Here is a 17,612-nt window from a genome sequence, read left to right on the forward strand (position 1 = left end):
GGTCGGGTCGGATGGGTCGAGCATGGTCAAAACGACGTCGTTTTGAGGCTTAAGTGTAGCCCCAAAACGACGTCGTTTTGGAGGGCTATATAAGGCCTAAAATAACCAAAAAGAATCATTTGGGGAGAGGGAAAGAAAAAAAGGAAGAGAGAGGGAAGAGAGAAGGGAGAGAGAAGGGAGGGGAGAAGGGAAATCCGGCCAGGGGGGCCGGTCACCGGACGGCCACCGGAGGCTCGCCGGCGCCGGCGCCGGCCACCGCGTGCGGTGGCCGAAAAAGGTAAAAAAAATTCTTATTTTTTTATTTCTTGTATTTTTTTATATATATATTAATATTTATGTATGGAAAATAGGTTTAGAAAACGAGAAAAAAAAATAAAGAAAAAGATTACCTTATACTTTGTAGTTTTTGATTTTTTGACAACTTTGAACTTCTGATTTCAGTGTTAAAATCACGGCTTGTACATATGTTTCATTCTATCTTGGTTATTGATTTCTTTTGAACATTTGAACGAATGTTAAAACGAAAATAGAAAAGAAAAAAAAAAAACCCCATCATACAATTTTGATTCGGGTTTTTATAACCCACTTTCATCTAATTTCTTATTGTTTCTGCTTTGTCTCTTTGCATGGGATGGGCATGATGGAGGTGACAGAGGCATGGGGTGCAAACGGTATGGGCAGTGCCAGGTTTTGGGCAGAGGAGGAAGTGGGGGCTGCGTGGTCGCGCACATGGGGCAACGGCGCCAGAAAATTTTTTAGAGACTTGGGCCTATCGGGCTTCACTGTTTTGGGCTGGTGTTGGGTTTTTAGTGTTTAGGTAGTGGGTCTGATTGGGACTGGGTTTTGGGTATTTGTATCTAGGTTTTGTACTTTGGACTTTATTTATTTGGTTTATTGGGTTTTGTTATTTGAGTTATTTTATTGGTATGGGCCCGGGCAAATTTTGGGCTTTACACTTTCGTCTACAATTCATAACGACATCATGTAGTGTCAACCAATCCATACGCAGAATTACATCAAACTCTTCAAACGGTAAAAGCATCAAATTTACTGGAAAATAGTAAACCCGAACCATTAAAGGACGACTCTTGCAAACTTTATCTACTAGGACATACTTGCCTAAGGGGTTCAATATTTTAATCACAAACTCAGTAGATTCAATAAGCAAACTCTTACTAGACACCAAATTCACACAAATATATGAATGAGTCGATCCAGGATCAAACAATGCAACTACATTAGTGTCATAAAGAGAAAATGTACCAGTGATATCATCGGGCGATGACGCATCTTCGCAAGAGCGAATCACATAAGCTCTAGCAGGTGCTCTAGCCTCTGATCTCACTGTAGAATCTCTCGTAGTACTGTGATTATCACTCATACTTCTAGTGTTTCAGTTTGGTCTCCCTCTAGCAGTTGTATTGCTTGATCTTGCATTCTGAGATGTATCTTTCTCATTTAACTCAAGACAATCTCGAATAAAGTGATCTTACGAGCCACATCTGAAACAAGCTTGGTCATTCATTCTACATTCACCAAGATGTCATCTTTCGAATCATTGACATTCAGGTCTATTGAACCTAGCATTACTAACGCTCGCTATTGACGTAGCTTGAGCTTTAGAACTTGAGTGTTGCTTCCTACAATCTCTATTGCAATATCCCACCGAAGCAATCGAATGATTATACAAATCTCTTGATTTCTTTGATGAGGATTGATATGGTTTGCTTATCAATCTCTTTCTCGAATCTCTAGCCTCGAAATCAACCTTTCTTTTTTCTTTGCCAAGTTTTTCGGCTTTACAAGTTCTGTCAACTACCACAACGAATTCCTTTAATTCTAGAATCTTGACTAACAGTCTGATGTCTTTGTTTAACCCATCTTGAAATCTCTTGCACATATGGCCTCAGTTGAAACACATTCTCGAGCATATTTACCAAGTCTCACGAACTCTCGCTCATACTCTGTCACAAACATACGACCCTATTTTAACTCTAAAAACTCGTTGCATTTCTAATCAATGAACCATTAACTGATATATTTCTTTTTGAACTCAACTTGAAAGAATTCCCAGGTCACTCTTTCTCTCGACACCACTGATACTAGGGTATTCCACCACTGATATGCTATGTCCCTCATAAGTGATATGACACATTTTAAACACTCTGTCGGTGTGCAAGAAAGTTCATCAAAGACTCTGATAGTGTTTTCAAGCCAAAACTCGGCCCTCTCAGGATCATCATCTATATTATCTTTGAACTCTTCAGCTCTGTGTTTTTGAATCTTATCAACTAGTAGCTTGAGGTGGGGGTACAGGTTGTTGAGCAGCCAGATTTGTTCGAACATACTCTGTAAACCACTTATTCATCATCTGGAAGAAGGATTTTTTAGCCTCTCCTCCTTGGCTACCCGATACGGGTCTAGACTCAGATTGCGCAACCCCGTGTACAGAGGCTAGCGCATTACTTTCTACATCATCAGCTACAGCTCGATTGGGATCCATTTACTATATCAAAACACATTTCAAGCTATCAGGAGTAATCATACTATCACAGGTTATATATGGCATGTATATCTAGACTCTTACATACGCTATGTTAGTCCTAGAATCGATTAAACCGTAGCTTTGGTACCAATAAATGTAACACCCATCACTCGTATTCAACGATGAAATAGGGTTACGAAGAATTACTAAATATATTATACAGTTACACATACATTTCACAAACATTTCCAAATTTCATATAATCATCAATCAATAATATTCATATCATCCCTAATACGAGCCTACAATGCCCAAAACATGCATTTGGGGTGGTTCGAAACTAAACTGATAACTTTAGACTAAACTTTTGTAACACAAAGAAAATTTTCTCAAAAACAGGGGACACACGGCCTTATGTCTCACACGGCCAAAGACACGCCTGTGCCACAGGACTTGTCCCAACCCATGTCCAACCCTATGTAACTCTCTGACTTGGATCACACAGCCAACACACACACACCCGTGTAGCTAGCCCGTGTGCCCTAAAAATGCCACTCACGCCTGTGTGCCAGGCCGTGTGCTAGGCCGTGCCAAACCTGTAGGGTATACTGACTTATGCCACACGGCCATGTCACACACTCGTGTACTGGGCCGTGTGGAGCATACTGACTTGATTTTAATTCAACACCAGGGGACGCACGACCGTGAAACTTGACCGTGTGTCACACACGGCTGAGACACACCCGTGTCTCTACCTGTGTGGACAAAAAATAGGCTATTTAGCAAGCTATTTTTCCACCCAATTTGCATATACCTACATCAATCCAATTGACACCAAAACATAGTATATATAAGCATTCAAACCAACTAAATCAACCCTAAATCATGCCAACTCAATTCCATTATCCACAATATACACAAGTCACAAAATGGGTCATTACATTATACCTAATTCACATATACAATTCAACTAATTAAACATTTCCAAACATGCATCATTATGCTTAAATATACAAGCATATATTTTCTCTAATATCAACCATTTCACAACCACAAAAACTACTAACAATAAGCATTACAAAGCAAACCTCAATCACAAAATATAAGTCATATGCACACATATATATATATATACAAAACCAAACTAGCCAAATTAAGCCAATTTTCATGGCTATATACAAGACTAAACTTTAAACATTTACAAGCCAATTCTAATGGCTAAATTCATCATCAACTTATATATCAAAGTGACCAAAGTTCCTATACATGCCATATATTCTAAAAACATAGATTCAAAAGTACCAAATCGATAGCTTGATAGTGTGATGAAGTCTCCAACGACCCCTGAATCCGAGCTAGCTTTGAAATCACAAAAAACACGAAAAAAAAAACAGAGTAAGTTTTATAGCTTAGTAAGTTCATATGATTCATAACTATAATTACCAATTCAATCACAATTTAAAGAACATAAATAATACATTAAATTCAACAAGTTGTACATTGCCATAATTCTATGTATCATGTATAAATTTATCACTTTCACTTACCTTTCATATGAATTTATTAATTGTTACTTACTTGGGAAACTTTCACAAGTATCTAAAATAATCCATATAATTGCTTCCATCCATGCACCATTATCTTTTCCCATTGAACCATTCGGAATAATATCGGATACTAGCAAATCTCACACCAAAGTGCCACATACATAGCCAATACTATATCTATCTCATATCATATATATGCTCACTCTCGAGCTATCAACGGGCCTGCTCACACAAACTGTCAGTCAAGACGTAGCTACACGGTGCTGCTCACACAAGCTGTCAAGTAATAGCAACACATTCTAGTATACTCAGCCACCGATAGGATGTACAGGACCAGCACCCGAATCATATAATCACAATAACCCCTATTGACATGTCACTAGTATCCTATCTATTCCTAAGGTTCAACCGGGATTCTCACAGTGTCAATGCTTTGTCGATAAATTCTACAGTGTTGTAATATCATATTTAAGCATATAAACACATATAATGTTAAGCTTATGAATCATACAAACTTACCTTGGTTCACAAAAACGATAAAATAGGTCAATTAGTCGAGTACTTTGTTTTTCCCCCAATCTAGATCCGAATTTCAAATTTTCTTGATTTATGTGTAATCAAATTTAGCTTATTTAATAATCTTTCTATTCAATTTAATCCAAAGCACTCATTAAAGCACATTTATACTTTTGTCCCAAGTACTTCACAACTTTTACAATTTAGTCCTTATTTCATAAAAACACAAATTAATGCAATTTAATACCAACCCATGCTAGTTGAATTTTCCTAGTACACATATCAGCCTATATTTTTCATTTATTTCACATTTTAACCACAAAGTTTTGACATTTCACAATATAATCCCTAATTTGCATTTTCACTAAAAATCACATAACAAAACTTGTATAATTATCATCAAACATTCATAATCTATCATCAAACATTAAAATACTCATAGATTCCTCAATGTCAAAATTCTGAACCTTTAAGAATTTTGAAAAATAGTCCCTGGGCTAGCTAGATTAAGCTGCAACGAACTCAAAAACATAGAAAACATTAAAAACGGGATGAAATCACACTTACATGCATGGATGATGACTAGTTAAAGCTTGAAGCTATTTTAATGGCTTCATTTTAGCTAATTTCAGTTTAAAATAAAGAAGACAAGATGAGTGTTTTATTTTTCTTACTTTAATTTTAGTTTATTTGGTTATTTACTAAATTAATCTTAAGTAAATAATACTAATGATGTCCATAAAAGTCCATTACCACTATTAATGGTTTAATTACAGCATAAGGACCTCTACTTTAATAATACATAGCTATTAAATACCTTTATCTTATGGAACAAAACTTTTACACTTTGCGCGATTTAGTCCTTTTTACCAAATTGAGCACTTAAACAATAAAATTTCTTAACAAAATTTTCACACAATTATATTATCATTTTGTAAACATTTAATAATAAAATATTTATTTTGACTTTGGAACTGTAGTCTCGAAACTACTACTCCGATTTGACCAAAAACGGGTTGTTGCAAAACATGCTTTAGAAGTGGGTCGGGACTAAACCGATATCTCAAGAAATTCTTGGAAAGCTTAGAAAATTTTACAAAATACAGGGGACACAAGCCTATGTAGCCAGGCCGTGTGTCTCACACAGCCAGTGACATGCCTGTGTCATAGCCCGCGTCCGACCCCGTGTAACTCCCTGACTTGGGTCACACAGCCAACCACATGCCTGTGTGACCAGCCCGTGTACCCTTCGAAATGGCCACACACGCCTGTGTGCCAGGTCGTGTGCTAGGCCATTCCAAACTTGTAGGGTATACTAACTTATGCCACACGACCAAGTCACACGCTAGTCTGCTAGGTCGTGTGGAGCATACTGACTTGATTACTAATTAAACACTAGGGGAGACACGGCCATGTCACCTGACCATGTGTCACACACGACTGAGAAACACGCCTGTGTGGACAAAAATAGGCTATTTGTCAAGCCATTTTTTTCACCCAAATTTTCAATCACCTACATAAACCAAATGACACATAACATGGCATAAATAGGCATTCCAACCAATCTCAATCAAGTCTAATTCATGCTATTTCCATACCAAAAATTATAATGCTCATAACATCATAACTTGCCTATTCAAAACATGCCAATCACATTCACAATTTTACCTAAATGATTAACTTCATACATACATTATCTTCCCATAAAACCTAAGCATATTAACTTCCAATTTCAACCATTTGACATCCATAATGCTAATTCACAACAAGCATATAAATGGTAATTATCAACCACACAACAAAAGGCCATTTGCACAAATATATACATCACCAAATATGCCAAAATAAGCCAAATCAAATGGCTATACACATAACAACTATTCATCATTTACAAGCCAACTCACACGGCTAAATCCATTACTAACATATACCAAAAAAACCATAACTCCTATGCATGCCATATAACCAAAAACAAAAGCTCAAAAGTACCAAAGTGATAGCTTGATAGTGTGATGAGATGTAACACCCTACCCCGTATCCGTCGCCAGAATTGGGTCATAAGGGCATTACAGAATAAAACACAATTCTGAAAAATTGAATAAACATTTAAATAATCACAAGAATATGTTTCAGAAAATTCACTAAGATTTAAAACGTAAGCTAACGCAACTTTTAATTTGAACATTTCATATTACTGATAAAAATTAGGCATAACGTTCACAACTAACTATATTAAATTATAATGCATCAACAATTCTATAAATACAGCATTAACATGGAAATTTTTATGAACGACATATATTTTACATACAATACTATTAATAGCAAGCATTTGACATAAAGTCAACTTACTTCATCTCTTGGTCTGACTAGCTATCATATATATGTTATACGCATTCATTTTTTACACTTATTTAACTAGTTCATATAACCATTAGCATATAAGTATTAGACATACATAATTAGTAATACATCTCCCGTACCAAGCTCATGAAAATTTAATTAACATGTAAGGCCAAATGCATGTATGCATGTACTAACTTATTGTATAAATGAGCATTACAATTGTGACTTGCATATGCTTTTCTCTTTACCTAATATTTTATAATTTATATTAATCCAATGTCATTCATAATAGGCTACATGACCGAATGTACATATAATCAAGAAAATTCTATTATATATTATAATTACGTCCTGTATATAGATTCAATTTAAAACCTAGCATACATGTATTTATGTAACATAACCATCTTATGTTGATGTAAGGTACGCATTTACCCAAAAAGCCAAGGCCACACTTGATATTAAAGTATCCAAAATATATCAAATGCTTGATAGCTTAAATCGTGAACCACATGCAGTATTTATCGTTATTAATTAAGCTAATCAAATTAGAATATAAACACCTAACATTAAAACAATGTCACATCTTATATTTGCCATCACATGAAAATGAATGTACCATACATACGTTTTATCTATACTCATTCAAGGCTGAACCTTGTTGCCTAAAAATCATATAAGCACCCAAACTTCCATCATAAATTATCAATAGATAGAATCATTAAACATTTGACTAAGAATTTGTGTAGCCTATTTTAGCATAATATGCAAGCCATTATCAAAACATATAGTGCTCATCACATACATTATGCATTCAAGGCACACCACTTAGTAACCAAGATTAATATAAGTTTTACCTATCATAACCGATCACTAATATAATAATTTAGCCATTTTCGCATGGCTTATATACATAACCAACTTTCAACATTTTCGAAATAAAAACCAGCCTATACATGCCATAATACGGGTTTAACTATTTAAATACCGAGGCTATTGATAGTATGATAGGCTTTGCTGATGATCCCCGAACTTGTAACTTGAATCCAAAATCTATAAAACAAAGTATCATATACACAAAATAAGCTAACATAGCTTAGTAAGTTTAAAGCAAATAAACAATTCCAAAATATAATCAATTCATTTCAATTTAAGTCGTATTGTATTAATAATGCCAACTTTAGCTTTGAACTTACAAATAAAATGGATAATAGCATTTTCTTGTATAAGACTAACATAGCCGAATGCTATGACATCATAATAACCAAATGTAAAATCAACTTTCTAGATTAGATTATCACTATACGATCCAACACATATATAGATATATATTCGCATAACCACAAGAATCCAACTATTATTGTCATGTGCCTTTACTACTAGTATGGATGAATATATGTATGATTATATATATTTATGTCCAAACTTTATTTCATAATATTCATAACATTCGTTCGAATCAAATACACTTGTTCATTTCACATAAATTTGTCTTTTGCATCACCTAAAACTTGTCAAATTTCAAGTCTCACACATACCTTAATATCAATAGCTAACAAGCTAAATCATACCTGGCTTTTAACTCATTTACACATTCAATCGCAATTTACCTTTTCCCGATGAACCATTCGGAATTGGATAGGACACTCGGATAATTACATAGATCGTACAACACCAACGTCCCAGACGTGGTCTTACATGTAGGCTCAAAACGATGCCACTATCCCGGACAAGGTCTTACTCGTAAATACATATCAGAATCACAATTTGATGCCATGGGTTTACTTGTTCACATATACCGAAATCCTATGTCATGACATATGTATCCTAGCTATTCCTAAGGTTCGTACGGGGCTTTCGGACATCGCAACTTGATCGTAACGAATTCAAAAACGTAGAAACCAAGCCTTTTCATATTCGGCTATTATCAAATATAAGTTCTAACATTTCATAACAGCATGTATATTTAATATTTAACTACAATTAAACACGTCTATTTGCTTATAAACTTACCTCGGACGTCGTAAAACGGGATGGGGCTGTTGGTCGACAACTTTTGTTTTTCTCCGGTCCAAATCCGATTCCTTTTGTTCTTGATCTAAACATATTCAAATTAAGCTCATTCAAATATATTTTCATTCAATTTAATCCAAAAACACATAAATGGGCAAATTAGTATTTTACCCCTGATATTTACAATTTTTACAATTTGTTCCCTATTGCACAAAACACAAAATATGCAAAATTTCCTTATACCCATGTTGGGCCAAATTTTACCCATGCTTATACAAGTCCATATATTTCATTTATTTCACATCTTGGCCCCTCAATTATTTTTTTTTGCAATTTAGTCTTAAATACTCAAAATCATCAAAAACTCTAATACAAAACATGTTAATCTAAAACATATATTCCAAATTTCATCATCAAACAACAAAAATCACAAGCTCTCAACAATGGCACAACTAAAAATATTCATCAATATAAAAAATTCAAGCATGGATTTTGTAGAACTCGAAGCAACGATCTCAAAAACGTAAAAATCATCAAAAACCTAGTTAAACTCTTACCTTGATTGAGCTTGAAAAGCAGCCGAACCTAGGTTTTATTTTCTTTTTCTTTCTTGTTTTAGTTTCAGCAATGATAAAAATAAAATGGGCATGGCTTTCTCTTTTATTATTATTATTTATGTTTTATGTTATAATATATTTTATTAACTTATGATTTATTTTACTTATTTATCCATACTAAAGTTATAACAAAACCATATAATATATGTCCACTACCGTCCATTTAATAAGTCAATGGGCTATTTACCACTTAAGGGCTTCCTTTTATAAAGCTAATAACAATTCGACCCTTTATACATTAAACTACCAATATTTAATTTACTCAATTAAGTCCTTTTATTAAATCGGATACCTAAACGACAAAATTAAATCACGAATGTCGAAACCATTTTTTTTAAAGGGAGGTTTGAAAAACGGGGATTGACTTTTTGAAAAATGAAAATGGGAGTTGCCACCAATCTTTTTAGGTGTGATTGGATCACCTTATAAAATGTTTTGTTTTAAAACGTTAATTTTGGTATACGAAATTATGAGAAAAATAGGTTCGGGAGTCGGTTACATACGAGGAAGGATTAGCACCCTCGTAACGCCCAAAATTGGTACCAAATTGAATAATTTTTTGTCTTAATGTCAGAAAATTTGAAAAGATTTTAAAACTTGAACAATTTAAAGTTGAAACTTGAGATTCCTTTGTTCCGAAAGTATACAAACATCACATCCAGCATGTTAGGACACGATGTTTTAAATCCTCGTAACTAAAATTATCTCATGATTTTGAAAATTTATTAAAAGGATATTTGGTTATTTAGTCAAACGAAAAATCACAACCCAGTATGTTAGGGCACTATTTCTCGAATTTCTAAACACCAAACATTGCCTTATTTAAGAAAAACTTTTTCAATTAAATGAAATATATTTTTAAAACAATGAATAATATAGAATTTAATAAAAAAATAGTTTGATATAATACTAAAATTATTAAACAAATAAAATATAAAAGAGAATTAAAAATCAAGGAAATAGGGATTAAATCAAAATAAAAAAAGGTTGAAAATGAAAATGAACAAAGAATAAATAAGAACAAACTGTAGAAAATAAGAACGCAAGAGGGAGAGAAATTTGAGTGAATGCTCTTAAGAATTCTTATTGCTTCCCCAAAACTCAAGTGTGTTTACAATGAAGGGAGAGGTCTCTATTTATAGTTGAGCCTCCCCAAATCCAACGGTACAGATCAATTACATCAACGGTTAAGATTAAAGGATATCTATAAATTAAATCTCCAAGATTACAAAATCATATCTTCTAAGATTGTATATCATATCTAAGATTGCAATCATATCTAAGATTGTATCATATCTAAGATTGCATATCACGTCTAAGATTGCATATCATTGAAGATTATATTTCCATATGAGTCAAACTTGTAGATGGACATTAAATCTTTTCAAGTAATGGGCCATTCCGATCGGGCCAAATTATATTTGTAATTCAGGACTGAACTTGGACTTCGTTTTTTGGGGGGGTTTATTATTTTTGTTTTTGGACTTATTTCTGGGCCCGGGCAAAATTGAGTGTCTACAGCTGCCTCTCTTTGCTCATTGCTGTGTAACAGGAATAGAGCAAAGGCTATAAAAAGACCAATTTTGCCCGGTTTTGCCGAGTCTTGAGTTCTTGATCTTCTTTAACTGGCCTCTTGACTGCTTCAATCTGCTTCTTGCAAACTCATGACTGTCATGTTGATATATTCGATCTGCTCTCCATCAAACACAGAGACGCCAAATCTGCTTCTTCAATTTGTTCCCTGACAATACAGAGATGCCAAATCATCTTAGATTTGCTTCAGCGTAAACACGCGAAAGCCAAATCAGCTATGTCTTCGATTTTCTCCTTGTAAGCACAATGATACCAAACCATCTTGGATCTATTTCAGTCTAATCATCTGAAGGTTAGATCTGCTATATGTCTGTCCTCCGTCGAATATGGAGATGCCAAACTTCGATTTGTTCTCTGACAATACAGAGATGCCAAATCATCTTAGACTTGCTTCAACGTAAACACGTGAAAGCCAATTCAGCTATGTCTTCGATTTCTTCCTTGTAAGCACAAGGATGCCAAACCATCTTGGATCTTGCTTCAGTATAAACATCTGAAGGCCAGATCTGCTATGTGTCTGCCCTCCGTCGAATATGGAGACGCCAAACTTTGATTTGTTCTTTGATAATACAGAGATGTCAAACATCTTAGACTTGCTTCAACGTAAACACGTGAAAGCCAAATCAGCTATGTCTTCGATTTGTTCCTTGTAAGCACAAGGATGCCAAACCATCTTGGATCTTCCTTCAGTATAAACATCTGAAGGCCAGATCTGCTATGTGTCTACCCTCCATCGAATATGGAGACGCCAAACTTCGATTTGTTCTCTGACAATACAGAGATGCCAAATCATCTTAGACTTGCTTCAACGTAAACACGTGAAAGCCAAATCAGCTATGTCTTCGATTTGTTCCTTGTAAGCACAAGGATGCCAAACCATCTTGGATCTTGGTTCAGTATAAACATCTGAAGGCCAGATCTGCTATGTGTCTGCCCTCCATCGAATAGGGAGACGCCAAACTTCAATTTGTTCTCTGACAATACAGAGATGCCAAATCATCTTAGACTTGCTTCAACGTAAACACGTGAAAACCAAATCAGCTATGTCTTCGATTTGTTCCTTGTAAGCACAAGGATGCCAAACCATCTTGGATCTTGCTTCAGTATAAACATCTGAAGGCCAGATCTGCTATGTGTCTGCCCTCCGTCGAATATGGAGACGCCAAACTTTGATTTGTTCTTTGATAATACAGAGATGTCAAATCATCTTAGACTTGCTTCAACGTAAACACGTGAAAGCCAAATCAGCTATGTCTTGGTCTATTACCCTACTGCTTAGGGGTTAAGGTGCATCATCTTCGATTTGCTCCGCTACCGCTTAGGGAAATAAGATCTGCAAATTTAACCTGTTACCCTACTGCTTAGGGGATTAATGCGAGTCATCATCGATCTGCTCTGCTACTGCTTAGGGAGATAAGATCTGCGAACCTTTTACCCTACTGCTTAGGGGATTAAGACGAGTCTTCGATCTTCTCCACTACTGCTGAGGGAGAATAAGATCTGCAAATTTAACCTGCTACCTTACTGCTTAGGGGATTAAGGTGGGTCTTCGATCTGCTCCATTACTGCTTAGGGAGAATAAGATCTGCAAATTTAACCTGTTACCCTACTGCTTAGGGGATTAAGGCGCTGAATTTTGTAATTTTCAATCAATCTTGCTACATTGTCCACTAGGGAATCCACCTATAGAATTGATTTCCTGGAATTTATGCTTATGCCAAATAATTAAGATGCCATGATCGAAATGAGTCAAATGCTCCTAATTAGACATATTATGATGCAAAATGTTTATGAAAATAACTCCTATTTCAGACGTCATCACTCATTCATCTATCGAGCTTCCCACCTCATTCTTCTCGACATATCAATCATACTCTGCTCGTATGCCTCGAATCTTCTCCTACAATTTGGTCTACCCTAACATTCCCCAAATGTTACGACCCACTGAAGATGTTTATAAAATGATCCTTTCTTAAGATCAATATTGCTTAAAACGTCCAACCACCTTTTGGACTGAAGAAGAAAATCTCCCGAGTATCTCCAACCCATACATATGAGAATTCCTTAAACAATTGTCTTGTTTCAGTTTCTTGTATTATTTAGAAATTTCCAGAGTAATATGCAAAACTTCGTTTGTGAAGATATTTTAGTTCATCTATCATTATTTCAATGCAACATGCTTTATGAATAATGGGAGACAAATAAATTGATCCTGAGGATAATTAGATTTGGACAAATTATTGGAAGGAATGCAAAAAGATTAACCTGAGAACATATCTTTGTGAAGAAAAAGAATCCAAAGATAGAAAATATGACAGAAATCAGATGCCCCAGATATCGCCGCTTGAGCGTCTATACACCAGCTCCATGAAGACTTTCTTGAGTTCAACATGTGTTTAAAAGATCCAAAGTAATTCTTTGATGCTTCTATATACTTCACTTCTCGTCAAATCTGGTATAGCAAGGTCACTGCATGACTTTCCAAATTTGAGCTGCCCTTTTGGGTTTTCAACTCAAAACCCATTTGGTCTCAAGGTGCCCTTTGCTGGTTTTCACCTTGGCCTCTCCATTTTTCTTTTTCTTTTTTTACTTTTGAAATAGAAGTCCCAAATTGCCCTTTGCAGGTTTTCACCTTGGCTTCCTTCAAACAAAGTACTCCTTGACCGAGTCCGAATTCACTAGATCAGATAAATTCTTCCTATCCATTTCTTGTCAAAATCAGTGCACCTCTAGAGAAAGCCCTCTTCCTAACATATGTCCCTTCCCAATTCGGCATCCTTTTGCATGGGAAGGATCTCTTTCAGCACAAGGTTTCCTTTATGAAATCCTTTTGGACGAACCTTCTTCGTCATAAGTCTGTGTCATCCATTCTTGGTACGTTTTCTTAGGATGAATACTTTCAAGTTAAGTTTACTAGAGGTATTTAATTCTTGACTCCATCAAAGCTTGGAGGAAAAATCTTGATTCATAAACCCATGAAAGGGATTACCCCAGCAGCAGTCCTGGCTATTGTGTGTCAAACCCTACAAAAAGATGGTTCAATGATTCTCAGCAGACAATAATGAAGTTGCTGACTTTATCCTTCACCCTAGAAAGCTGAGGTACAGAGATTACTCCCGGAGCATACATCCCACCATGTCTCGATGATGTTTCTGAAGCAGCCCTAATCTTCATAAATTGCCTCCAACTGTGAAGCTGCCAAATGAACGTAGCAAATAGGAGCCACAACAAATATGGCTGTGGTGCTCCTTTGATACATATAGGATAGAGAATGAACAAACTATTGCAGATCATCAGCCAAAAACCCAGCCTGGTCTAAAAGAACATGATAGTAAGTCTGCCTCGTGATTCCAATCATTCCAGCATGGGTACCAAGGTAAAAATCATTGTTCTTTGGATGGCATACTTTGTTGTCAATGACAGTACCATGTAGCACATTGTCAGGAGATCAATTCTGAACAAACTTGGTATGATGGTTTTTTGTACAACAATAACCATAATCTTTAGGGTTTCGCTTCTCGTCAAGGAACTTGCAAGCCTCAACAACTTGATCAAAACTTGATTGAATTGAGACTCGCTAACCCCATCCCTGAAAATAATGATTTGATCAGGTTTCCTCTTCCCTGAACTTGTATAGAAGTCTAAGAGAGCTTCCTTCATGAGACCGTCATCCACTTTGTCAGAAACTGGTTTTGAAGAAAGAATCTATCCTTTTAAGCTCAGAGACTATGTACGGCCTGATGACCCATAGCTAGAAATCAATGGCCACCGCCTGGAGATAACCATCGCAGCTATTAACGGCACATCAGACTGCTTGGGAAAGCCAAACAATGCACCCATTCCAAGGATGATGGTTGGAACCTTTGAAACAACTGGAATTAAAGTTGTTTACCCCAGCGTAAGCATAGAGAGTAGGCGGTAGTTTCTTATGCCAATTTTTACCAGTCTCGATCATCTTCTGTAATTTTCTTTTTCTTTTTCTTTTCTTTTGGTAACCTTTGTTGTACTGTGGTATGGCGCATTATCTTTGAAAGACTGCAAACTTTTGGCATTGTGCAGTTATATATAATCTTTTTCTTTTCTTTTCTTTTCTTTTTGAAATGGATGACTTTTGACTTTGTAATATTGGCATATGAAGCTATCTCCCTCCTAATGGAGCAGTTGACGTCCACAAAGATGAGTCATTGTTAGCTTGAAACTTTTAACGAGCTCGAGCCCATAACATACATGCCCCATAAGTCTTGACTCCCTTAAATTTGGCGTTCATTGTACAACTGATGTGATCCCTTTTCATGGTGGACCAACAGTGCGCCAAAACCTCATGTTTATTCTGGCAATTGCAAATCCTCTTGCATGCGTTTTTGGACCACATTTTTGAATTCCCATAATAGTCTCAACAAGGTCTTGTCTTGTCTCCTCAGCTAATTCCAATTTCACAATCTTTCCTTCCTCTAAGGCTATATTTCCTACCACCACTTCATGGGGTAAAAACCATTTTCAACAAATTCAGAAACAAGTCACAATTTCTGTCACCTTTAAAGTACTGAGATTCCTCTAAACACATATCGCACTCAAAAGGAACTCTGAATCTATAGTATCGTTGCTTGTGTCATTGATATTTAGGGATCTATGATAGGCACACAAAAGAATATACAAGGAATAAATGAATTCAAGAATGACTATTTACATGAAATGAAAATTTATAAAGAATGTCAAAGGTCAAAAGAATTAGAATGAAAGAATATTTACTCGGATAAATAATAAAAGTATGTTTTATTAAAAATAAAAATATCTGAACATGAGCCCACTTCTCAAAAGAAATCTCATTACTCCTAGGCTTTAGAGCAATAAGAGTGTTCTGAATATTACTCCGTAAAATTCCTAAAACTTACAGGAAGTTCTTCTACAGTCCAATTGTTTAAAGAACTTCTCGATTCGTAAGGGTGAATGCGCTCAAGGTTTCTTTGTTCAGTCCCTTCCTCATTGATGATTTTCATTTCCAAACACCCCCTTTTTCGGGTAAGCTATCCCTCTTGATACAAAAGTCAGGGATATGTAAGGGAACGTCATTAATTCCCATTCAACTTCTTTTTCACTCAGCCGTGACCCTCTTCTCTCTCTCTCTTTTTCTTTCTCTTTTTAATAACTTTAACTAATTAGGGTCTTTTTATGGATTTAAATGCATGTGATGTGATGCAATGCGAATGCATGAATGCAAAAGAAAAGGAGATGTTGATGTTGAATTCAATTCCATTAGAATAACTTTTCTAGAAAACAGATTTCTTTACATGAAAATAGATTACATATGCGATCTTGCCCTTCATAGTCCAAGTAAACGCTGATCTTTTCTTCATGGTCGAATCCTGTAAATTCTCCAAAAGATGCCTTTGCTAGCTCCTTGCTGCTTAATCTGAGCCTCGATCTCTTGCTCGTTTATCTCTATGATACTCATCAAAAAGTGTCGGCTCTTGGATAATCTTCGTTAGCAATTAAATCAAGTCATGTATTCATTCGTGGACTTTCGGCTTTCTCTCGTCATGCTCTTGGATAACCTTTGTTGGCTTGAACCTCTGGCAATTACATCATGTATTCCTCCGTGGACTACCAGCTTTCTCTCATCGTGTTTACTTGGACTATATTCAGACGACCGCGTTATAATCTACTTTATCAAGAAATTTGTTTCCTTATGACAAACTATTCTATTTAGGAATCGAATTTCGAATCAACACCTTCTTTTCTTTGATGTAATGTAATGCAAATGCATGAATACAAAAAGGTATCAATCTCAATTCAGTTTCATTTTAGAAAACGTTATTTAAGGAACAAAAATCTTTTCATAAAACGAATTACAAATACGCTTTCGCTCGTAGGCCCAGAGTCTTAACCCTATCTAATTACAAAGCTAACTCTCGACCTCTATCTGAACTGTAGCTCATATTGGTGCTCAATGTGCTTGCCCTTTCTACCAGTACCTGTAAATGATCAGTTATCTTTTGAATTTGAATTACGGCTTCACCTATGAAGTAAGCTCTACAGCCAAAGACACCTTCTCCAATGTCTGTGAAGTTGCTCTGATTACCTTGAAAGAAAGATTGGCGAACAAGCAGGCATTCCAGCTCCGCAGCATACTGCCTTAAAATGATATCAAACATCCTCAGTGCTTCTTTAGATTCTTCAAATTTTGCCTCCCACAGAACATTTTGAATTGCTTGCATGGGTATCTTCACAGCATAGCTAATCTTCACTTTAAAAGTCTTTAAACAATACGATCTTCTTTAATCTCTTTCTTTTATGCTCATTTGGGCTGTCCCAGCCATTAGGTCTTGCATTTCCATTATTTCTGATAGGTACAACATCCTAAAGTACCACAGTAAATTCCAGCTTGTTGTTTGGTAGCGGTCCTATAGTAAGTGAGCTTTTCTACCATCATAAGCAAAATTCTTTCCATCCAATTCAATTTTGTATGTCTTATACCCCTACAATCCACGAGGTGAC

General features: G+C 35.7%; 1 pseudogene; it reads right to left on the reverse strand.

Annotated features, from left to right (window-relative positions):
- Window positions 1–12,762: 12,762 nt before the first annotated feature.
- Window positions 12,763–17,332, reverse strand: LOC107958789 (protein argonaute 4A-like; annotated as a pseudogene).
- Between the last annotated feature and the right edge of the window lie 280 nt (window positions 17,333–17,612).

This window comes from Gossypium hirsutum, chromosome A11 (genome assembly GCF_007990345.1).
Source record: "Gossypium hirsutum isolate 1008001.06 chromosome A11, Gossypium_hirsutum_v2.1, whole genome shotgun sequence".
Classification (NCBI taxonomy): domain Eukaryota; kingdom Viridiplantae; phylum Streptophyta; class Magnoliopsida; order Malvales; family Malvaceae; genus Gossypium; species Gossypium hirsutum.